The sequence below is a fragment of the Apteryx mantelli genome, chromosome 6 (genome assembly GCF_036417845.1).
Source record: "Apteryx mantelli isolate bAptMan1 chromosome 6, bAptMan1.hap1, whole genome shotgun sequence".
Classification (NCBI taxonomy): domain Eukaryota; kingdom Metazoa; phylum Chordata; class Aves; order Apterygiformes; family Apterygidae; genus Apteryx; species Apteryx mantelli.
In genome coordinates, this window is record NC_089983.1 from 29,002,981 (window position 1) to 29,026,528 (window position 23,548).

The following is a 23,548-nucleotide window of genomic DNA, read 5'->3' on the forward strand; positions in this document are numbered from 1 at the left end:
GAGGGATTGTGGAGTCTCCTTCCTTGGAGATATTCAAAAGCCATCTGGACACAATCCTGGGCAACGTGCTCTAGGTGACCCTGCTTGAGCAGGGGGGTTGAACTAGATGATCTCCAGAGGTCCCTTCCCACCTCAAACATTCTCTGATTCTGTGATTCAGTGACAGACTAGATTTATAAAGTACTGAAAATGTCTAGATTTTGGAAGGGAAGGAGCAGGACAGATCATCTTAATCCCTCATTTTACTATTTCACTTGTTTTGAAATGCTCGCGTAGTCGCAGAGGGCAGGAGCCTGGACATGACTCTCGGAGCTGGGAGCTGCAGAGTGGAGTGGGCATGAAATTACCCTGCAACGGGCAGCTAGCAAGAACAGACGGAAAAGAGCCATCGCTCTGAAACAGCCAGCAGCACTGTGGCTAAGGTGATGTCTGGGAGGGAAAGAGATGAGGTCAGATTAGGGTAACAGAAAGAACCGAACATTTCTTTCCCACATTTTGGGTGAGCTGTCCTGTTCAAAGGCAACCAGATGTGTGTTTGGGGGGTGTTGGGCAGGGGGCACTGACCATCGTGAAGCTGACGCACTTCTGATTTCCTTGCAAAAACAATGAGATGCTTTTCATTTGAGTTTAAGATGTGGTTAGAGTGACTAAAACACATTTCTAATTTGTCTGAAGCATTTAACCCATCTTTACCGAGAACCACTGAATGGCTTCGCAACACATTAGTGCTTTTCATGTTTTGTCAGTATAGCTCCTTTCAAAATTTTTCCTCCTCACCTTGATCTGATTTTTTGGCATTTCTAATCATCAACTTCTCCATCAGATAAATGCGATGTGTTTTCTTTTTGAATGTAAATATTCTTTCCCCCATATATATAATACGTTTCAGGCTCGGCTGCCTGGCTAAATCTGTTTGATGAAAGAGCACTAGCACTAAATCTTATTAAAGCATAATATTAAACTGGAGATTAGTGAAGTTAGATGGTGATTCGAGTGCGTTAAATCTTTTCAGAAATCCTTTCTTGTCACGAGTGACTGCATATGTTGTGCTACTGATGAATTGAGTCACAGAACTGACACTACAGCTATCACTAAGAAGCGACTTCTTGTTAAAAGATCATCTCCTTTGAGACACTTGAAAACCTTCTGTAAAACGTTACTCTGAAATTTTTAATTTTCCATCTTTCAGCTCAGAAGTAGGGTTTTTTTGGTTTGTTTTTGGGTGGTTTAAGGCTTCTTAACTCTATCTTCTCTCCTCAGATAACATAGGAATAGCCAAATCCATTTCTCCTCATTCCTTCCACTACATACTCTTCTAGGTATTTTTATTGGCTTTCAGATAAAACAGATTTTATGGCTGAATAAGTATTTTTCTGTGTCTGAAGAAATGTATTTTAGAATAAAAGCTGGAAAATTCAGCATGGCACTCAAAGGCTGATTATTCGGTGCACAGACAGCCATAAGTGGCAGAGTGGATTTTCTGAGATCGTGTGGCTCTGTTAGATTGGATGTTTGGAATACAATTTCACATAAATGTGTACCTGCTGCAGGCTGATTTAGGATGAGGTGTGGAAAGTCAGACATCTTGAGCTCCATGCAGGATCCCAGGAAATGAGCAGATGGAGATGGTCTGTAAAGATAAATTATGCCTCCAGCTCCCAATTCCTAACTGTCCAATTAGAGAAGCCAGGATACTGTTACAGTTGCATCCTGAAAAAAGTTTCTCCCTGAGATAGTCTGCAGGGCCAGCCTGTTCAGTCTTTCCTCTGGAGGATCTTCAATGCAAGGGAATCCTAAGATGGCTATTTTAAACCAGTATAAGGTCTCACTAAACTGCCGGATCACATGAAGAAGGCCAGAATGTCATTAACTACTAATTTATTTACTAAGCTTGCAGAGCTACATTGCTTCCATAGGACAATTGCTACATTTCTGTAGTCTAATTGATTTAGTTCTTGTCAAACTCTACCAGAATTTTCCATCAGACTGAGTAGCTGGACTGTATTTGTTAACTATATTTTTGCAAAGACAAAAAACTAAGGTACAGAAAAGCTTTATGACTGCTGTTTCAGTACCAAAGTAGTCCGCATCTCTTGCCTCCATTCTTCCCAGAAATAGCTAACCAGTCCCCTCTAAATTACAATTCACTGGTCCTTAGATTCCTCTGCCCGTTAAGCCTAAGAAACTCCTGTGAAGATGAGTACGGCTTGTGCTGTGTTTGCACAAGGTACTTGCAGTGATGTTAACTGGCCGACGTGAGCGTTTTGGGGCTCAGCGGACTCGGTCCCCCTGGGCTGAAGGCCCTATGTGCCTGCCGAGAGACTGTCGCTGCGGGAAGGGTCGACTGCTGGCAGGGACATGGTTCACCCTCAGGAGTGGTGGCAGCTGTTGAGGTTAATTGTGTTTAATTGAATCTGAATCTGCATTTTCAGATAAACCATGTAATATGTTCATTTGAATTTGCTATCAGACTTCTACTTCTTGGTTTTAAAAAGGCAAAGCAATTGCATGAGAGTAAGTCCTGCACTGTAATTATAGCTGGCATTTTAATAGAGTAAGGAAATTCAAATGCAATTTCAAAGATAAGGGGTTTTTTTGTTTGTTTTTTAAACAGTAACTTGGCCATAATGTGTATATATGAATTTAACTCATGGCTGAAATAGAAGAGCTTAAAGACAGTATTACTGGTGAGTTTTTAGACATAATGGCTTATGGGAAACATGACAAAATGATACTAAAATATATCATAAAAGTGTAAGCCCATAAAATTAGACAAAGGACAGATTTTTTTTTTTTTAAGTACCTTGACTTTGAAAAAAAGGAATGTACTGAACTATAATATCTGTATGCATAGGTATAGGCATTCATGCAGTCATACATATGAATTACTTCTGCCTTCCACCGTAAACACATTTTTATGAACTGCTATCATGGAAGCTAGTGGCAAAGTTCCTATCAATTTTAATGGCAATAGGATCAGATCTTAGCTGTACTTTGTCATAAATATTTTCTAACTTAATGCATAAGGATCCAGGATGTAGGCTTCTAGTGAATCATTTCTGCGTTGTCATGGTCTCAGAACTTAAAGCAGTTGGTAACTGTTACCGCTGTTACTTCATTCGAAGCTTTAAGGGACATGTTTTCAAAGGGTAAAGCCAGTGCGACCCCAGCCGTCTGCCTGCTGCACCCAGACAGCCCTACTGCGTGCCTCACAGGTACCTGCTTGCTTGCGCAGCCGCGGGCTGTTGGAAAGGAATCCCTGCATCTTCCCTTGTGCGCAAAAAGCAAACATCTAGCAACGTGTGTAGCAACAGTAAACCCATGGAGAGGTCTGCCGTGGCAGCCGGGCCGGGACACCTGCCGGCAGGTCTGCTGGGCGATGCAAAGTTCTGCTGCAATGCTTCCAGTACTGCAGGAATGGCAAAGGAGTTCCGGTTACTATTTAACAAATGCGACTACTTACGGGAAAGCACCAATTAAAAAAATGCCTGAAACTTCTGCCCTTTTTACGATTCTCTTATTCCATTTACTACATGCTCATCTGCCCATTTAAGGTCTGTTTCCTTGTATTCTTCTTGGTACAAGAATGTCGCACATTTTGTTTGTGCTCATGTGTTTAGACTATCTGAATGAGGTTAAAGTGGAGAAAAACAGGTTTGGTTTTTGTAAACAGTTGACAGCACTTTGCATGTTTTATCTCACACCCTTCCTCTGTGGTGAAGAAAATCTTATTTTCTTTGTGTTAAAGGAGAGAGAATTTTAATGAAAAATTTTAAATATAAAATTGATAAAATTAGCAGGACATGAGCAGATACCAGAGCTCTTTTTCATTGTCTTGCAAAATATCCTCTCTTAACAAACCTCCACCACCCTCTGCTGCCCCAGTAGATCTCAGCTGCCTCAAAACATGCAAATAATAAGTATTAATGCATGTTACCACGGCATCATCACTACTACTACTGTTTGTGGGGGTAATGTTGTATCTGTGGTGATCCAATGAGGCAAAATTGTAGGAAGATAGAGTATATTTTGTTAAAGCAATTGATATGGCTGGGTGAAATAGATGTGCTTTTGGGAATGAAAGATTTTCTACTCCTGTTGAATTTTTTCCAGCTATGTCAGTTAGTCTAATAAAATATATTCTCTCTGCCTACAAACGTTGCCTCACTTGCAACAATTACGTCACTCGCAACTCAGTGTTTGATAAGGGGAAATCTCAGCGGTGTACATTAATTTACAGCAGAGGGCAGTTTTTTGACTCTCTGAGCATGCCTTATGTCATGTTTTTAGACTGATAATAATAGGGGCTTATTAAAAGGCACTGTGCTACATATCAGGAGGAAAGTTTTCTAGGGATTAGAACTTGAATAAAACCTGGCACAGACTTTGCAAGAAGCAGAATCGGACCTATAATTTCCATTAATGTAAATCAACTACAGTGAGGAGAAAACGGACTTACTTCAAGTTATTTATCAATAATTAGGTTTACAGAACAGAAGAGTAATGTAAGGTCAGTCAAAGTAATTACAATTATTTTACTTATCAAGACCCATAATTATATTTTAAGCTTTGCAGACCAGAACTGTATTTTTTCTGTGAGTTTGTGCAGCACTTAGCGGCAGCACAAATTACAATAAATGTTTCATTTGCATGTTGGTGCAGGAGAGACTGAATTCCTTTGTTTATCCACAGGCCATCATCGTCCCCTTCAAAAGTTGCACTGTTGATGATTACATATGAAGGAAGTCTTATTACTGTCTCCCAGTCATACTGATGGTTGAGGCAATTCATCAACACTGTGCTTATGCTCTCCTTCAAAGTAAACAATCCGTTGCATTCATTTCCATGCAGAACAGGAAAAATGATAGATTTTATTTTCCACTCTTGTAAATGATTCTAGAATCCTGGTATACTACATGATCATAGTGGAAGAATAAGTTTTTAAAAGAAAGCAGAAGATACAAAAGATGGTGAGTCTAGAGAGTTCTGTTGTAATTCTGGAAAGTAATTAATGAAGCTGCTTTGGACATCTAGAAGCCAAAATAGGAATCATAGCTCTAATTGCAAAACATTAAAATCATAGGGAAATTTCCCACAGGCTTGTATAGAGGTAGAATAAAATTTTGAATTCTCATCTCAGTTGAATACTTGTATGTTCAAAAATCAAAATATTTTTCTGCCCTTGTTCAATGGCCATAGCAACAACACCCCGCAAGCTGAAGCCCTTCGATGTGACTGTCAATATTTCTCAAAAAAGCTTGCTGTTATCTGGCAGAGACTCAAATATATGATGCCAAGGCTCCAAACTGTTTCAGCCTGCTTTCTGAATTGAAATTATCAGAAACATGCTTTTTTGGGTGGCGATTCACTGTAGGGTGGCAATTCACTGTAGAGCTGCATCTCTTAAATATATGCCACAGACAAACTTTGTTCATAACATAAACAAGAAAGAGAGAATCCTCATGCCCAATTTTTCTGTGTAATAGGAAAAAGGTTTGCGATGGAGAGGAGTGTCTATATGATTTGTTCAGTCTCTTTCTAACTTCTAGTGTAATTACGGAAGGAGCAGTGGTACACAAGAAAAATCAAACTGGTCTTCATTTGCAGCTGATGCAGTTCTAAAAATAGTTTTCTAACGTGCACATGCTGTTAGAGAGTGATGAAGAAATACTTATGGCCAAAGTGGCCTGAGGCTCTTCAGCAATGAAAGAAACCTGCCTGTGTTGTGTCGGACAGGCCAGTGCCGCCGTGCAGTGCTGGCGGAGCCGGGCTCGGCGCGACTTGCGGGGAAGGGCTGGCACGGCGGCTGGCTGCCCTGCCGCAGGTGAGGGGGCTCCTCCGTGGGGCTCCGCTGCCCCCCTTCAGTGGTTCAGATGTAACCACTGTGTATCCTGTACTGGGCCTAACTGCTTCACAGAGGTGTTACATGAAACGATGCACAAAATCTGATATTGGCATAAAGTGCTTGCCATTGACATCTTGAATAAAAGCACTACATTTTCTATAAAAAATATTTTCAGAGGAATTTGTACAGTACCCATTCCTGCACTGTCATTTGCTACAAGAAAATAACTTTTTATAACTTGGTTGCAAAAGCAAGCTATGACTTTTAAAGAAGAGGGATGAAGATTGTGGCTCAATGATTCATTCCTTCATCCATCCTGAACTAGCAGTTTGTGGCATGCCCTGAAGTTGGAGCAGCTGGATTAACTTTTGCCAATATAGATGTAGGCACACACTGTTTTCTTCACCCACAAATCCTTAAAAAAAGTGATTTTCATAGTATTCAAGTAATTAAACTGAAGCAACTTTTTTCTTATCCTTTGGAAAAATTGACAAGATTAAGCTTTTCATTTTGCTTTACTTTTTGTTACCTGATGTTCCTATACATTCTCTCACAGAATCATGGAAAAGCTGCAAAATAGCTATTTCTGGGCAGAATACATCCATAGAAACTGGTATTTCCACATTGAGCATGAACCTGAATTAGTTTACCAGTCTTAATAGGCAGGAAAGGCAATTCTTTAGTCCATGTGGCTTTCACAGGGCTTTTATCTAAGGCGAACAGCCTGCTCATCAATGCTTGGACATTCCAGTGCTCGGACGTTTGTTTTGAGATCTCTGCCCTGCCTAAACAAAAGACCAGATGTGCTCATTTACTATAAACTCCTATTTCATATTAGGGTAAAATAAATTGCTTTAAGAACTCAGATCCTTTTTGAAAGCCAAGCCATTCACTGAAATGTGTGTCTCCAAACTTATCTGAAAATATGAAAATGATGGTCTCAAAACTAGAGTAGGCAGTTGGACTGGCACTGACCAGCTAAATATTCTTGACTTACTTTACTTGTAACTTCTAGAGGCAGAAGTGAATTTAAATGATTATAGGGTAGGTATTGACTTACACCACCACTCAGTGGAACTTCCTGCAAAGATCCTGAAGATATCTGTAGAGGTGGCTGATACCAACTGTATTATAGAATTATCATACTGTATAATAGTTTATATTATAATTACATAGTTGTTATATTGTGATTTAGTACTGCATGGAGATTCTAGCTCAAATCCTGAAGCCAGTTGCTGGTCAACAAGTCTGGTTATTTCAGATCTAGACCAAGCTATACATCTTCCAGTTTTGGAGCCAGATAAGCAGTTAGCTGAGATTTCTCTCCTTATAATGAATGATAAGGAGCATATGCACTTATCATCTGGGAAATAATCTTGAGCTGGTCCTAAAGGCTCCCACTCAGTTCTGGCTTTAGGAAGACAACACCAGGTTTACTCCAGTGGCGTATATAGTGGTGTTGTTACCAAAAGGGTGTATAATCATTCCTGGAAATTTAATGCATATGTATATGATAGAGCAATATAAACTTTAGATGATGCGACACACGGTGTGCACGTTGGGTGGAGCTATCCCCCGTGCACCCAGCACCGTAGCACAGAGAATGCCTGCTTATTAATGCTACATGGGTGTTAAGGAGTTTTTCTCCCGATTTCGATGACAGTTTCCCTAAAAGTTTTGCTTAATGGCCAATTTTCAGTAAAAAGGTGAGCTAATTTAAACGTGAATTTGCATTCACAAATGTGAAACACTATAAACAAATGAGAGATGTCAGCTTACAAATAGTTTGTTATTTTGACCCCTGGTTCTTTCTTATTTAGTCCATTAACACTATTAAAATCTAGAAAAGAATTCCTGCCAGCCTGGTTAATTCATCTTTCTATAGTCAAAGGCATCAGGTAATTATAAAATGAACAATTTATCTATTTTGCTGCACTTTACTTAATTTCCATGGGCAGTTGGACATAGCATGAGAGAATGCCACTTGCTTTTAGAATAGTTTCTTAGGAGGGAACGCTGAAGCATAAATTGTCAGCAGTTGAGGCAGCCATGGGTGAAATGGCCTTTCCTATTAAATGTCACAAGATTTAATGTCACAGTATAATTGCGATGGAAGGATAATTGAGCTAAGCTCAACATGTTTTTTTCTGGTAACACAATATTAATCTGCAGGAGTGTTAAAATATGTTTTGTAAAGGTCCTATTCACATGAAAATTGTTGGCTCATACAAAAAAATTCTACTGTTCCATTGCAGAGCACAGGCATGAACAACAATTTTATATTTCCTTCACAGAGAACTTCATTTGCAAGTAAAGTGTATAACCGAACGGGGTACAACAAGGAATTAGGCACGTACTCAAGAAGTGTATAGCTTTAAAGATTTGAGAGAAAAAAAAAAAGCAAAACTCTACGTATACTAACCAAACACCATTTAACAGGCAGTAACTGAGAAATGAGAAATGATTTAATTTTGAAACCCTAGTGTTCAGCCCTCAGTTGAGAATTTTCTTTGATATAAATAATTTAACATGATTTAATTTAATAATTTATTGATATAATGATTTGATATAAAGTTGTTAGTTAAATGTAACTAACCAAGTGGATGAAGGAAGGCTTTCTTTTCTAATAACAGAGCATTGTATGACATTAAATACACTATTGTGTCTTGAAATTTTATAATTTTTCCATTATCTTTTAAGTAAAATGCAATACAGAAGTCTTTCACAGACATCGTTAAGTTTGAGAGTTTATTTTTGAAATGTAGAAGAATTTTTTTGAGGCAAGGGGTATGTATTTATTTCACCTTTTGTGTGGAGGTCATTCAGTTGCTGAAGGTGGCCGGAAGACTGAATTGGTGCTCCAAATGTGTCTATCTAAAAACTCTGTTTTTTCATTTGTTTTTTTCCCCATAACTTTTAACTGTTTTCCAGCTGCAAGATGTTGGAATAAAAATAGTAAATGAGACTATAATACACACACACACACGCACACACACACATTATATATAAAATATAGTGAAAGCATTCAGCTCCACCTTTACATTTTCAGGTGAAGACATTCTGTCTTTCATCACATGGGTTGTCTTCCAGCTTTTGCCACTAAGAAAACAATTAGAAAGAAAATTGCAAAAAAAAGTCACCATAGTTCTTTGTTACTGTTTCTCATTTGGAAAGATGTTGGGGAAAAAGTTATAGCATGTTTCTCTTGTGCTTTCTTTCTGCTTACTTATTTCCAAATGGAAAACAGGGATTGTATTGGTGACCTTTTAAAGTGAAGGTATCCTTTCTTTCAGGAAGCATTATTACCAAAGAATGATTTTCCAACACAGATGCTACCATTTCTACACTAAAAACCCAGAAATGTTTTCAACCAGAAATATTTTGCAATGAAATTATATTCTCAGAACAAAACAAAAAAACTACTTCAACTGAAAAATTGAAGATGAGTGCCACTTTGCTGTGGTTTAGAGGGTTGTAAAGTCTGCACAAAATGGGGGTCAGAGCTATGACTGTTTTCTTCATTGGTATGAATATATGAAGTTTTATATAGCCAGTAACTTGCAGTACTTACTACTTAGAAAGCTAGATCTTTATAAAGATTCTAGAAAATGAAGCCTTACATTTTAAGATTGCTGATACTAATTTTAAATTTAAAATAGGAGTATGTCATCCAAAATGTATACTATGTCTCCTCCTCCCTCAAAATAACAAAATGAACAAAGAATGCTTGTAATAAATAACCAAAATAATTACAGGCAGTGGAAAAATAGACAAAATGCTTAGAATTTGGTGCAAACTCATCCAGTTTCCAGATGTTTTTGCCCATGATATAGTTGTTTTAATCATTTCTTTATCATTTACTCTAATAAAAATGTGCTGTGTGGTTTTGATAACTGAATCAACTACCCAAAATTGGGTGTTGGTCTTCAGCTTAAGTGACAAATAATATAGTTCTACAAGGACACTTCTTAGAAACTTATCTCTTTCCTTATGGTAAACAAACAGTTGTGTTCTGCATATTTTATTTTAATCTATATTCAGGCTCCGTGTTTGCAGAATGTCTTCGTCATCGTGAGAACGACTAGAAAGATAATTGCAGAGAACTTCATAATATTGCCCTTAAAAAAAAACAACAGTAGAACAATGTGAAAAAAAAGGGTCTAACTGATAGCAGTTGTGGAGGTAGCATGTAGAAATCCTACTTCTCCTTTCGTGTCAAAAGTGAAAGTTAAGGTGCTTCTTTTCTAAATCTTGCTTCCAAGAGGAAGTAATCAATGAACACCAGCCAGTTTGTCAGCACTTAATTCTAAGCTTTTTTATATGGTATTATTTCAAATGTGTTCAGGCCCCCAAGGAAGTGGGACACCAGGCAGAGCAGAGCAGATTGCCAGGAGAACTGTACAACAAAAAGCTGTGTGTTAGTCTGCTAAGCTATAACATAGCTGCTCTATCAGTCACTGGAGTAAGCTCAGCTCAGTTGTCTGTAGGCTGAAAAAAAGGAATGCTGCCAACCTTGTTCTTAAATGACTCTGATTTAGTGGTGGTGAATCTGAGAAATGCCACATTTAAAAGGACTCTTTCTTGTTGACCTGCCATAAAGTAGCCCAAAGCTTACACATACTTTATCTAGGATGCCTAGTCTTATTAAAACTAGCAGAGGGAAGATCTCAGATAGTGCTGGATAGATAATGTATCTTGATGTAGTTCACTCTGAAATTTTGCATAGTTGAAACTCTGAACTGTAACTGTCTGCAGAAGAACCATACGGCAACCTCGGGTGTTTCCAAGCCCTGATAAATCAGTGTGAAGTTCTTCTGCTATTTGCAACCTAGTCTTAGAGAAAATAAAGAACTTTGCCTCAAAGAAACTGAAAAATATTAGAAGTCAGCTCTTCTATTAGAGCTGGTCAACTTGTTTGCTTGCTTCTTTTATACCAGAAATAAGTTTTGGGCCAGCTTTTCTCCTTATGAATTCAAGAGTTCAAGAATTCACCCTCAGGAAAGTCAAATCCAAATGAATTAGAAACAAGGGTTTTTTTTAACCCTTAAAAAAATATGAGTATTTCATACAAATTGTTCATACAGAAAAAGAGAGAGGGAGGAGGTCAAGGGCCATTTGCCCTGTAGGTAGAAAAAAGATGGCAAAAAGTCTCAGCAGAAGCTCTTCTGTGAAGTAAGGAAGATGAATTGAGAGGTGCTCTCAGAATTGATGGTAATTAAGGTCCTTGCCTAGCATGAGAAGAAAGTATTTTATTCTGCATTTTTTTTTGTCATTATTGGTAGTCAATACTGATCATAACATAAAGCCTACTGCAGAGTAGAAATGATTTATAGCTGACATAGTCATACCCGCTAACCTTTCCAAAGCATACAAAAAACTCTGGGAATTCTTTTTTTCTTGAAGTTGCACTGTTTCTATATCAGAAAAAGCATCTGGGATTTTTGTTTGTTTTTTGTCTTTTTACTGACATAACTGCATTTGCCCAAGAGCTTTTCCTGGGAAACTAGTACTAAATTCTACGTTGCTATAAGGGTTTTAAATGACCGTCTTCAGTCATATCCCAAATTTAAAGGTAGCACTTAGAGCTGTTAGAGTAACTTACATTTATTTTGGGAAATAGATATGAAAATAAACAAAAATGTTCCTTAAGAAGCATAACAAAGGAAGATTTTCATTTTGCTAGAAATCGACTGCAGTTTGTCTAAGAATGTCTTATTTAAATTTCCTGCAAACTAAAAAGTCTGAGAAATTTCTGGATCTCCGAGGACAACCCATCAGGAGTCCAGACAAGGGATCCAATGAATCTGACTTCCATTCAGTGAAAATTCTTTAAATCCAAAATGCTACAGGGAAATACTTCAGGTTTACAAAAGCAGATCTTCATGAGAAAACTGTTTCTCTGGAATATTTCCAAACAGCTCTGTTTATCATATGTTTTCCAAGATATCTGGGCGTGCTTTACACAATGCATATAGGAATCAGCAGTATTTCCAGGCAAAACACAATTGGTCTTTTCAGTCTGCAGGTTTAAATACTAGCTACCCAGTTAAGTTTGGGCAAAGGGTGACAAAGTGGTCCTAGAGCTTCCAGGGCGAAAGAAGCCAAGTGCTGGGTTGGTAGTGCTGCCCGTGCGCTGAGTCTGGTTACCCTGTCATGCCAGGACTGTTAGTTTCAGTCAGATGTGAGCAACATGAGGGGTTACGCAGACGGGTTATTTCTGTCATTCTTAAATCATTTTGTTGTAGTAGTATATAGAGCCTCTTGCAGGATTACAGCAGTGGATAACCAGCCTTTCTTTGAGAGGAAAGGACATACTCATCTAATCCACGTTAGGTGCAAAGAGACAGCTCTGGCCATTGAGGTAACCAGCAGATGTCAAGTGCCCCTGGAATACAAGTCAGGCCTGCAACTCCTTGGCCCAGGGGACAAGGAACTGCTGCTACTAGTGTTCAGGAAAAAGTAAAGTGTTTGTGTGTTTTGAGTCTATGTTCTCCTAGGCTAAGGACACAAAATTTAATTTCACTCCTCAGGAGACTGAACTGCAAGTGCACAGAGTAATTAACCACTACCAACTGATGGATGTCGCAGTGCTGGAGAGGATGCTGCAGAGAGTATAGAACAATTATCTCCTGCTAGTAAAGCTCTGAGGAGTTTTCCCTGCTTATTAAGTGTAAGTTGTAGAAGGTAAGAAGGACAAGTCAGAGAAGGTAAATGCTTGAAATCTATGCACCTGATAAGCATAACAATGATGTGAAAAGAGAGGCTCTGACATAGACCCCTGTAGAAGACTCCTTAGCATAACTGAATGGTCTCTGCTACTGTGAAATGAGAGCAAATACTGAAGAGCCTTCTATTGAAAATTGTAGTCAAGCTCTTCACATGACTTTAATTTGTGTAAAGCAGGAGTACCAGAGAGAGAATTTTTAACAGAAATAGGTTAAAACAGTGTAGGTTAGAACAGTCCTTGTTCTCCTGAGATTCAAGAATGAAGTCACTAAGTGTTATAGTAAATAGATAGCAGCAGTAAAAAGCTTTTTATTTCCCCTATTAATCAGGTTAAAGTCTCCAGTACATAACATTCACCTGTAATTAATAAGTAAGCAGAAACTTCCAAAACTCTAAAAAGTCACAGCTGTGAGGAGAGGTAAATGATGATCTTTATCCCTGAAGTAAACATAGTCTTCTTGGGCACAATACATCTTGGGGCAGGGGAATTATGCCCACCTCACTCCATAATAATAAGAGTAGTTTTTTGGACAAGAGAGTACAATATGCAACATGCCCCTGAAAAGATGGGAGTAGCTAATGCTTTTCCAGCAGAAATTTTGGCCGAGTTTACAAAACACAGTCAAACATCCTCAGTTTCATTCTAACAAAGAGTATTCACATGGTCAGTTCCTCCTTTCTGCCTATAACTTATGTTCTGCTTGGCTTTGCTATCCTCAGTACTTACAGATGCTACTTATAGTAAAAGAATATAAATGTTTCTTCAAAGCAGCAAACAGCTTGGTCTCAGATTCAACACATCAGATTTGTTATGTGTTCTCATGAGTCTTATGCTATTGAATTTATGCATATGTTAATTACCTAATGACCCAAGGCACACAAAAACTGCTAAGTGCTTGAGAATTTGAAAAGCATGCAGAAGCTAGACTCTGCACCCCAAAAGGACAACTAACGAGGATCTCATATGCCTAGTTATGCCCTGACTTCTTGGCTTTCCCATTCCCCTGAGTTTTCTTAAAGATAAGGTCTAGTTCCCTTGGTTGTTTTGTACTGTATTTTGAAAACAGTAATTGAAGAATTGCCAGTGTGGATTTTGCAGCACGGTTCTCTTAAAGCATTGCATCTCATGAACCATTTGTATCCAAAACCTCTGAGGTAATTAAGAGAGTACTCCTATGCACCATCTTTCAAAGAATCTAAATTTTGAAATGATTCCGTGTCCAACATTTTGAGAAAAAGACGGGAAGGGAAAAGTAACTTCACTCACAAGAACTGTAACACAAATAGAGGGTGAGGACAGCATATCTCTAAACAGTCCTAAGCAAATAACTACTATCCAAAAATAACTTACAACTTTGATCACTCACTAACAGGTTTTCTAATATTCTACCCCTACCCCCACTCCCCCCACTCAAGTTTCCTAAATACCATAATTACAGCCTGGTGAAAAACTCCAAATTAAATATGGAGGACTAAATATGATCCCAGTTACACATCACAGCCCTACATGCACAACCCTGCTAAGGTCAACAGCTACACAGAATGAAATTTAGCCCATAAATACTGATTCTAAATGAGCACAAGAAACTGAATTTTCAATACAAAACTTTCATTTACAATGAAAAGTATTCTTCTAATGCTCCAAGCTATAATAATATTGTCTCTTTTAAAGAGATGCCTTTCAAGTCCCACTACTGTACAGGCATCTTCCGCACCACCGATACCCATTAGTGTACTGTCTCAGATATGTGGAAGTAAGCCGCGGTTGTTTTTTGGAAATCAAGGGAAGTTTGGGTGGAGATCACAGCTGTGAAGCAGTATTAAGGAAAAAGATGTGCAGTTGCATGAAGTTTCAAGAATGCTCTGCATAAGCTTCTCTACCAGATGCGTCTTAACTGCAAATGATTGCAGTAAATGTAACAAGAATGACACTGCACGTAACCGCGATACTAAATCTAGTCAAATTATTATTGCAGGTTTATCATGCATATGAGTAGGAGTTGAGAAGGAATTCTCAAATGAGATAGGTTGAGTTTCTTAAGGGGAAGTTTGAGGATCACAGCAGAAATTCTGGCCTCATTTAAGTCAATGGCAAAATGTCAATTGACTTCAAGGTACTGGATTTCACCCAGGATACTTATTTCAAGTCCCTCATTACTCTCTGGGTTCATTATCAAATACACCAAATGGCTGGAAGAAGCATAAAATTAAAGGAACAACAATTTAATAAAAGCACCTGTATTTTCATACAGGAGCCAGGAGACTATACAGAGTGTGCGTGTGTGCACGCGTGTGTACGCGTGCATGCTGGGAGGCCAACTTCCTCACATGATACAATAGTGGAATATTGGAACGACTCAGGGAAGTGGTATACAGCCCGAAACATTCTTTAAGATTGGAGCTGTATCCACCTTTTGACAAGGGTATAAGGACAGGAGACCTGGGATGCAGTCATATGCCATGCCTAGCTATCCTGTAGCAATTGCTTATGTTTATGTTTGTCTGAATTGATTAAGAAGCTGAAAAATTCTGCACATACTCATAATGGTGATACTGTGCTGCAGAAACTGAGGATAAAGCCATTTCTTAGTGTCTGATTTTATAGTTAACAGAGTTTGAGATCTTTGCCTGGAGAGTCTTAGTCTTTTCACGTGCTAAGTAACTACTGCTTTTGCTGACTTTAAGTAACTTTACCTTTAAATATACACATGCAAGAAGGAATCTGTGCTTGACTTTTATGAATTATGCTTAATTTTGCTATGTTGTAGTTGAACTGAACTAAAACTTTCATCTTAGTTCAAAGTCTCTCGTACCAGGAAGACTGAGTATCATTGTGCCTTCAAGAGACTAGGCAGCATAATGTACTTTTATCATTGTTGTTAAAAACTTACCTCAGATGTCACAGAAGGAATGAGACGTGTGGACTTTGGGGAAAAGGAATATTCCTGTTCAATGTTTAAGGATTCAGAACATAAAAAAGAAAAATCTCCCCTTTTGTCTTGCAAAAGAACTTCTTCAGTCCTCAAATGAATAGGTCACCAACCAGTAAATTTAGTGCTGGAGATGGAAAATACATCGTGGCACTCTTTTTTATTGGTATTATCAAACCTGAGCATTACTGGGGAGCGCAAATGATTTGTCTGAATAAGAGATTAGAATTGGATCTACAGGAGCTGCAATGCCTGAATTTGTGTCCTATGATAGAAAGATTAAAGGTTTATTAGATTAGATCTAAGTATAAAAGAACTGAATTGCATTTTTGAACTCTGTTGTCCTTTTGTATCAGACTCCTGACATACATGCTTTATACTTTGTTCTCTTTAATCATGACTTTTATATTTGTGAATTTATTAAACTGTGGATTTTTTTCATTTTTTATTTTCCAAACAAACATTTGTAATTAGAAAGAAATTACAAGAAAATTATTGATCTAAAATAAGACCTAACATAAGCTTAGCCCAAATTTACTTTGGGAATTACGAGACTGGTTATTTTTTCTATTTTGTCCAATCTTATTCTGCACTTGGTTTCAGCAAGAACTATACAGCACCTGCCAGAGCAGAACAAATACTAATTATGGCCTTTTGGTACTAATATATAACAAATAAATAATAATAGTACCACGAAACTGTAAAAAAAAAAAATCTAAACAGATGGTCTGGAGGCCAGAATTAAACTTGTTCAAAAAGTTTTAAATAACTTTGGATAATCATCCAAACTTCTTGATTATGATCTTTCCAATGAAGCAAACAGGCAAATCTTTTGAGGTTCCCCTAATCACTAAGAGCGATTTTCTGCTTTTGCTACTTTACACAAATCAATCAAGTAGCAATAAGAAAGGTTTTTTCCTATTTTCATTGACTTCAATCAGAGTTTGGCATTGACTTAAAGAGGATCATAATTGGATAGAAAATTAATATATTAAAGAGGACACGCAAGGGGCTGCAGTTTTAACTTGAAATTTCCTTAGAATACTGCCAGCCATTTTTATTGTAGATTTTTTGCTTAACCTAGTTTGCTAAAAGAAGTCACTGCTTCATAGGACAGATTCTCGTTTTACCTTATTTTACACTAAGGTAACGTCATTGTCTGGAAGAGTATTACGAGATTGAATGGTTGGAATTTTCTGTATTTGGAGGATTTGTTGGATAATTTGTATGAATAGGACTAAATTAGAAAAAATCAGAAATTATCAGTAAATTTTAAGAGCATGTTCAAATAGAAGACAAAGTAAAATAGACATTAAGAATATTCTCATGGAAATTGTATTTTCTGACAATGCATCAAAAAATAATGAAGTCAGCAGTAGCTGAAGTCTCTGTAATGAAGTCTACTGAACTCAGAAGATGCCTTGCTAGTTAAGAAGTTAACTTTCTAAAGCTCTTCCTCCACGCTGTTCCCTTTCCTACTGTTTGTTGAACTCTGTTAGATGATTTATGACTCAGGACTGAACACTGCAGATGTCAATGGCAGACTTCCCGAAGACCCGAATTTTTACTAGTATGCTTATATTTTAAAGATTTATCAAATAAGTATGTTAGATTTCAGAGTCTTTTAGTCAAGAAACTTAAAATTCACTCTGATGAGTTTTAAGATTGTCACGGAAAACTTTCCAGTCTCTCACATTAAACTCTGTGCACTATTTTGTCCTGTTTTGGTTCAGACTGCAGGTTTTCAATATACTTCATCTTACACCACCCTTTTCTCTCTCCCTCCCCTATGTGGTCCTCTCTGCCAGTCCTCAATTCCTTCTCCTTTTCCATTCTTTTTCCTTTCTTTTTGTCTGCAGGAAGTTATTTACTGGAGAAATGGGCAAAGAGTAGGATGCTTCTCGGTGCCCCTCCAAAATCAGTAGTCTTCCCATTATGGAAGAGTTCCCCTCTTCTCTCCCTGCAATTCTGGGAAGGATCCAATGAGACGGTCGCCAGTTACTGCCTTGGATTTGCAGCCCGGTCCAGCGCAGGCAGGAGACTTGTGACATGGTTGTGCCACACGCCATAGCAGCTAGTTTTTGATACTGAGGAACTACAACCTTCTTCACATGCCTTAACTATAGCTTCCTACTCATCAAATATTGGGACAAAACCTACGCAATGGATGTTCAAAATCGTCTTTACAGATAAAGACTAAAAATCTCCATACTTTCAAAGAAACAGTAATGTGCAGTTGTCTGTTTCTAATAGGACTTTAACTTTGGCAATTCTCCAGATAAACACATATGTCATTAGAGTGATAACCATACAACAATAAACCATCACTACTATTATAAAAGCATAAACCGTTATTCAATATACTATAAAATTCAGAATCTAAACGAAAGTGCTAGTTTAGCATAGTTTCCACAAGCCATCATTTTTTAATATTGTGAAATGAATGAGGTTTTTGTGGAGCTATTAATTGATACTGACAAGCAATAACCACTGGAATGAAACTCCAATTATGAGCAACAATTAATCACATTTACTGTCATCTGTGATGTCAAAAAAATTCAATAATGTTCCAAACGGTAAAAAGGAATTTATAACTCTTATTTTTTAATTCATTCTATAGAAATCAGATGGTCCTCTGGTGGGCTAACCAAGAAATTACAAAAGTGCTATTTTCATTCTAAACACAATTTTCAGTTTGTTGTATTTTCCAATTTTAAAAAACCCTCCCACTTTGTTTGAATAGAGACTTGGACAACTTTGCAGGTTTATTTTTATACAGTTATACACAGGTTATAATATAGTTATTAGCACAGTGTTGTTGCAGACTGCATGACTTTAAAATAGGAAATTGCAAGCGCTACTCTTAGCATGTAGTTCCCTAGCCTGTTCTAGAAAAGCACTTAATGTTACTTTTAGCATGCAGGCTTGAGCAGGAGGTGAAGTGTTCCTGGAGATGAGGATGTAAATAAGGGTGGTAGAGCCTTCACTGTGGTATCTGAGCACAAAGTTATTTCAAGCAAAATTCACTCAGAAAGACTACATCGTTCCGAACTTTTAACATTGTTTAGTTTTCAAATTCTGTTGCTTATTTCAAATAATTGTTTGGGTTTTTTTGTTTTGTTTTGTTTTTTAGGAACCTACACAGAATATTCAAAACACACACACACATCTTTGGGAACAAAAGGGTAGAAAAAAGCTCAGGACCTTTAGTAGTGATTTGACTGGCCAAATGTACAATGTAGGCATACATTTAAAAAGCTGTGCTTTTAAAATGGGATCTGCCTAGTATGCCACTGAAAATTCATAATATCATGAGTAACACTGTTGGACCATAAAAGGTGTATCATGGTCCTGTACTCTCCAATGATGTTGAGATCTGTTCCAGACTACAACAAATCTAGATCATGCTGAGTGAACAGCTCAGGATGTGAAACTCAGGCAGGCATTTACCATCAGAGCCTATCAGCTGCTGATGGCACAAAAAGGCTTAAGTTTAAAATAGAATAGTGTGAAAACATATCTATAACCTGCTGTGAATAAGGTCATCTAAAAAAAAACAGTGAAATTCTAAATATTTTGTTTACAATACGGTGCTGTTCACTTACTGTTTCATCCACTTTTCGTATTCCATCAAGGACATTAGTCCTCTAACATGAATCAGCAGAGTAGTAATAACATCTGTTCCTTGTACACTGCAAATATCCAGCAGAGCATCTTTCTCAAAGAAGCATATGAGAACTGACAGTTGAATACATGTCACAAGAAACCCTAAAATAAATACAGCAACTGTATTTCCTTAGGCCTTAGGCACCTCCAAAACATATGGTAGTTGGATGTTTTTCAAGTTCACTAGAGGTGTATTTAAAGAATAGAGTATATTAGTGCCATTTGAAATAAAAGTTAAATGACCAAACTAGCAATTTTATTATTCCAGTTCATATGACCAATGTTCCAAATTTTTGAATACTGACTCTTCACCAAAACCTGGGCATGTAGCTGACGTTATGATTTTCTAATGCATAACATACTACTCAAATAGTTTGTCTTAAAGATTCTGTCCTCCCTGAAATTCTCTTAGGACATTGTCACCATCCATTCGTTGGCTATTTAAAAACTGTAGTTAGATAAAAATACTTCACTTGTGTTTTTCCTACTAATGTAAGTGTACATTTTTACTGTGAAGCATAGCAAGCTTTTGGCCCCAATGCATTATCTTAAACTATTTGAAGACTTTGAAAGTGTACACATCTCATATAATCAATAATTGCTATAATACTGTCATGCTCGATTAATCAAAAATTAACTGGTTAAATGACCAGCAGAAAAACTTCAAATGTCATGAGAAAACGTCATTGGAGAATGCTTCTTTCCTTGACCTAAACTCAAAACCTCTTCCATTTATTAACTTTTTTTTGTTTTGCTGAGTTGTTCAATGTGAAACTTCACAGTGAGTTAACTTATTAAAATTAATAATAATTACCAGGTTATGATGAGATTTTTAGGTTGAGATATTACCTAAATAAGAATTCATATTTACACTTCATTTCTGATACATAATGAAACATTTTTTGTCTTTTCAGAAGCAGAAATTAAGTATTTCAAAAAAGTTACTTTTTCATTTCCAACTTTCATTCTTACACTGAAAATTCTCCATGCAATAAAACATTCATTTGTGCTTGTTGTCAAGGTAATGGAGTTTATCAGAACAACAGAAATCATAAAATATTTAAAATGTAGATGCAAATTCACAATTTATTAGGGTACAATAAATGCTCATTCTGTCAAACACTAGTTATCTTATGTTCATGTGGAATTGAATACATTCTCCTAGGGAAAAATCTAGAATCTTTACAAGTATTACCCTCCTCCTGTAATATTACGTAGCTTTCCTTTAACGAAGAGGATAGAAGACGAATGGTTGCTAACGCAGCACGTGCACTAGCAAGATACAGTCTTTAAACTTGACCTGTCAGCTAACGCACACTCCGGATTCCTGCTAACTTTAAAGGGAAGAGCTTGAGTGTGACAGTGTGAACAAGCTTTTCTCCTTCCTCCCTTCCTTCCATCCATCCTTCTATAAAACACTCTTTTTTTATCTCTCACTGAAAGATAACCCTCAGTTACTGACATCAGTCATTTTTACAGCAACCTCTTTCCATGGCTGGTACCGAGGATTTTGTGTGGACTAAGCAAGAGTGACATTAGGACTGAAAGGTGTGAAAGTTTCTTAGTTGCTGTTAATACAGTGCAGGACATGTCACGAGTTGGTGTTAACGTTAGCTGAGATATGGAAATGTAGAAACAAATGTGCACGGCGGTGGAGCTGAGTGCCTCCTGGCAGCCCGCAGCCGGGAGCCTCCCCGTGTACATCGTGCAGGAGTGCGCCCTGGCCCCGGTGAGCGGTACCCGGGCCGGGGGGCTGCCGGTCAGCATAAGGACGGCAAAGCTTACAAGGGCCTCGCAGCCCTTGAACTGGGAGGCTCAGTTATCTTTAAATGACATTGAGTCTCCTAGATGACTTTTTTTTTAAAAAAAGTTGTCTTCCTAATAGCTGGTAAAAGCTAATGGGAAGTAGAAATGCAGAATACAGAATAGGAAATACTGAGTGTTAGTAGAATTTCTCTGATTTATGCCTGCAGAATATCTTGCTTCAGAGTCTGTGTGCGCCTCCAAAGGTGGCACTGGAGGGTGGAGGGGTGAAAGTCAGTTTATTGGCATGAGGGGAATTGAATCTGCAGGCAGAGAATGCCAGCTGGAATACAAAGCATTTTCAGGAAAGTAACTGCAATGAAAAATCTTGCATGAATTTTGGATAGATTAATAATAATTTGCTTGTGAGTTCTGATATATTATAAAAGGAAGGTGGTTCTGGAATTGAGGTCTGGAGAGCTTGTTTATTTTGGGAGTTTTTAAGCCCTATGAAAAAGCTCACTTGTTCTGATTTTAACTGCCACAATTAATTTAGGATTCTTTAACTGTTTTCAGCAAGTGCTTTTTCCCCCTAATTATTGTTCTAATCATTCATTTGATGATTTTGTTATAGCTGTGCATCTGAATTCTCCTTTTGGAGATTAGTGGTTTAATGTTTTCTCCAGCTTCCCCAGAAAATCAGATGTAAAACTGTATTATGGTATTGTGTGTAGCACTGCACATAGTGTTTGCTGACTTTTGAGTCAATCTTCTTTGAGGATGTCTGTAGGCTTTTACATATGGTAGCTGGCAATTTCTTCCTGTTTAAATATTCCTGATAGGAGTATATTACTGTTCAGTAGCTGGAGAACATTATAGCACACATTCAGCTCTCATGCTTGGTTCCATCTCCATTTTGGTTACAGACCTTATTGCTATAATCAAGAACTATACAATTTCTGCTTATTATTCTATATACCTTGAGCGTGTTCTGTTCTCTTTCACTTTTAGCGCACTTCTCGAGGTAATACAAAATAATAGTGTGCCATATGGCAAATGGAATCAGCTGTAACACCACACAGCATCTTTTATCATGTGGCTTTTTACAATATGACATTCCCAAGTTTGTAACTGATGAATATTGCATCTCCTAAAGAAACTCTGGCAGGCTGTATTATGCTGCTTCTCCCATTAGAGGCATTCTTGTTGATACCCTGAGCCTTTTTTTATAACAATACAGCAGCCCTCATTTTGCAGAAATCAACAGCATACAAAGAGAGAGAATGTCTCAGTTTGTGGTAAACTTACTAAATGGCAAAAAGTGCAACAGTATTTGCATAAGCATGAACTGTGTAACCTGTAATTGCTGTGATGTAACAGTGATAATGAATTTTATGCAGTTTGGGAGGCTTGACTAGGGATTTGGGGGGTTTTATTTGAGTATTTTGGGGTGTGGTATTTTTTCTGTAGAGCCCCTGGCAAGTTGTAGAATGTGTTAGTTAAATAGTAAATTCCATAGGTTTGGAATTGGTCATCTGAAACATGCTGTCTGGAAATATTTGATGTAGCTCTAAAAAAGTTAAACATAAGCGTAACACACAGACATTTGGTAGGGGCATTAACGTGCTTCTCCTGTAAAGCCTAACTCTGCACAGAATTCTATTTGGTGGCCTCAGTGGAAGCGGAGAGCTGGTGCTGTAGCTCTGGGGAATGTCAAACCCTGGAAGGATCCATTTCTTGATAGTTGACACTTCTTGGTTTATCGGTACCTCATGTTGGTTTTAGTTTTGTAAGGGGAGAGAGAAGTAGGGATAGTGTAGGCGGGCAAACGATGGATATATAATGTTGTGAATATTTCTTCCATTTTATGCTTGTGGCAAAAGTTTTAATTTCAATCCATTCTAAAATTAAGCTATATCTAAAAATTTAAGAGAGCGTTTCTGTCACAAACAAGTGAAAAGCATCATGTAGCATGCAGTTTGCTTAGCTTCCCAGATTGTTGTAGGCTGTTGAGAATGTACCGTTGCCATCACTTTTACTGCTCCCACTGTGTCACAACAAGTGGTAAAGCAACTTTTCTCCAAAATATGGGAGCAGGGCAGCAAAGGATGAATTGTTGCTCCTTGTTCCTCCAGCTTTGCTCCTTGACAAGTATATTTTTACTCTCCTTGAGTCACGCTTATGTGCTTGAAGTGTGCTGTAGCTCTAAATGAACTCTCCGCCTGTCATCAGTGCGTAAGAAGGGAGAGGTAGGTCATGCTGCTGTTGCTTTTCTAAAGCAAACATGAGATGCCAAGAGAGCTAGGTACTAGGACAGGGTAATTTAAGGCTTGAGAACTTTGAACTGATTTGTTGAGAAAGATTAGTAACACATGTGGCAAAGCTCTCTTTTACTCCTTTGTAAAAATATACTTGTTTGGTTTTCTGTATCAATGCTTCATTTAAACATAAAATGAAGTGGATTTTATTAAAAGAAGAGGTTTATGTCAAATGCTGTTACAGTAAGTGTTTGTACTGAAGGTAATAACAATATTGCTCAAAAAGGAAATTCATTATGCAAGTGGGTTTAAGTAGTGTGTGTGGTGTATATATATGTGTGTATGTATGTATGTGTGGGTGTATATATATATTTTATATA

The 23,548-nt window shown here is 37.6% G+C and overlaps 1 long non-coding RNA gene across 1 annotated transcript in view; it reads right to left on the reverse strand.

Moving 5' to 3' along the window:
* Positions 1-23,548, reverse strand: part of LOC106499291 (uncharacterized) — a 150,956-nt gene that overhangs the window by 33,723 nt on the left and 93,685 nt on the right. The window lies entirely within an intron of this gene.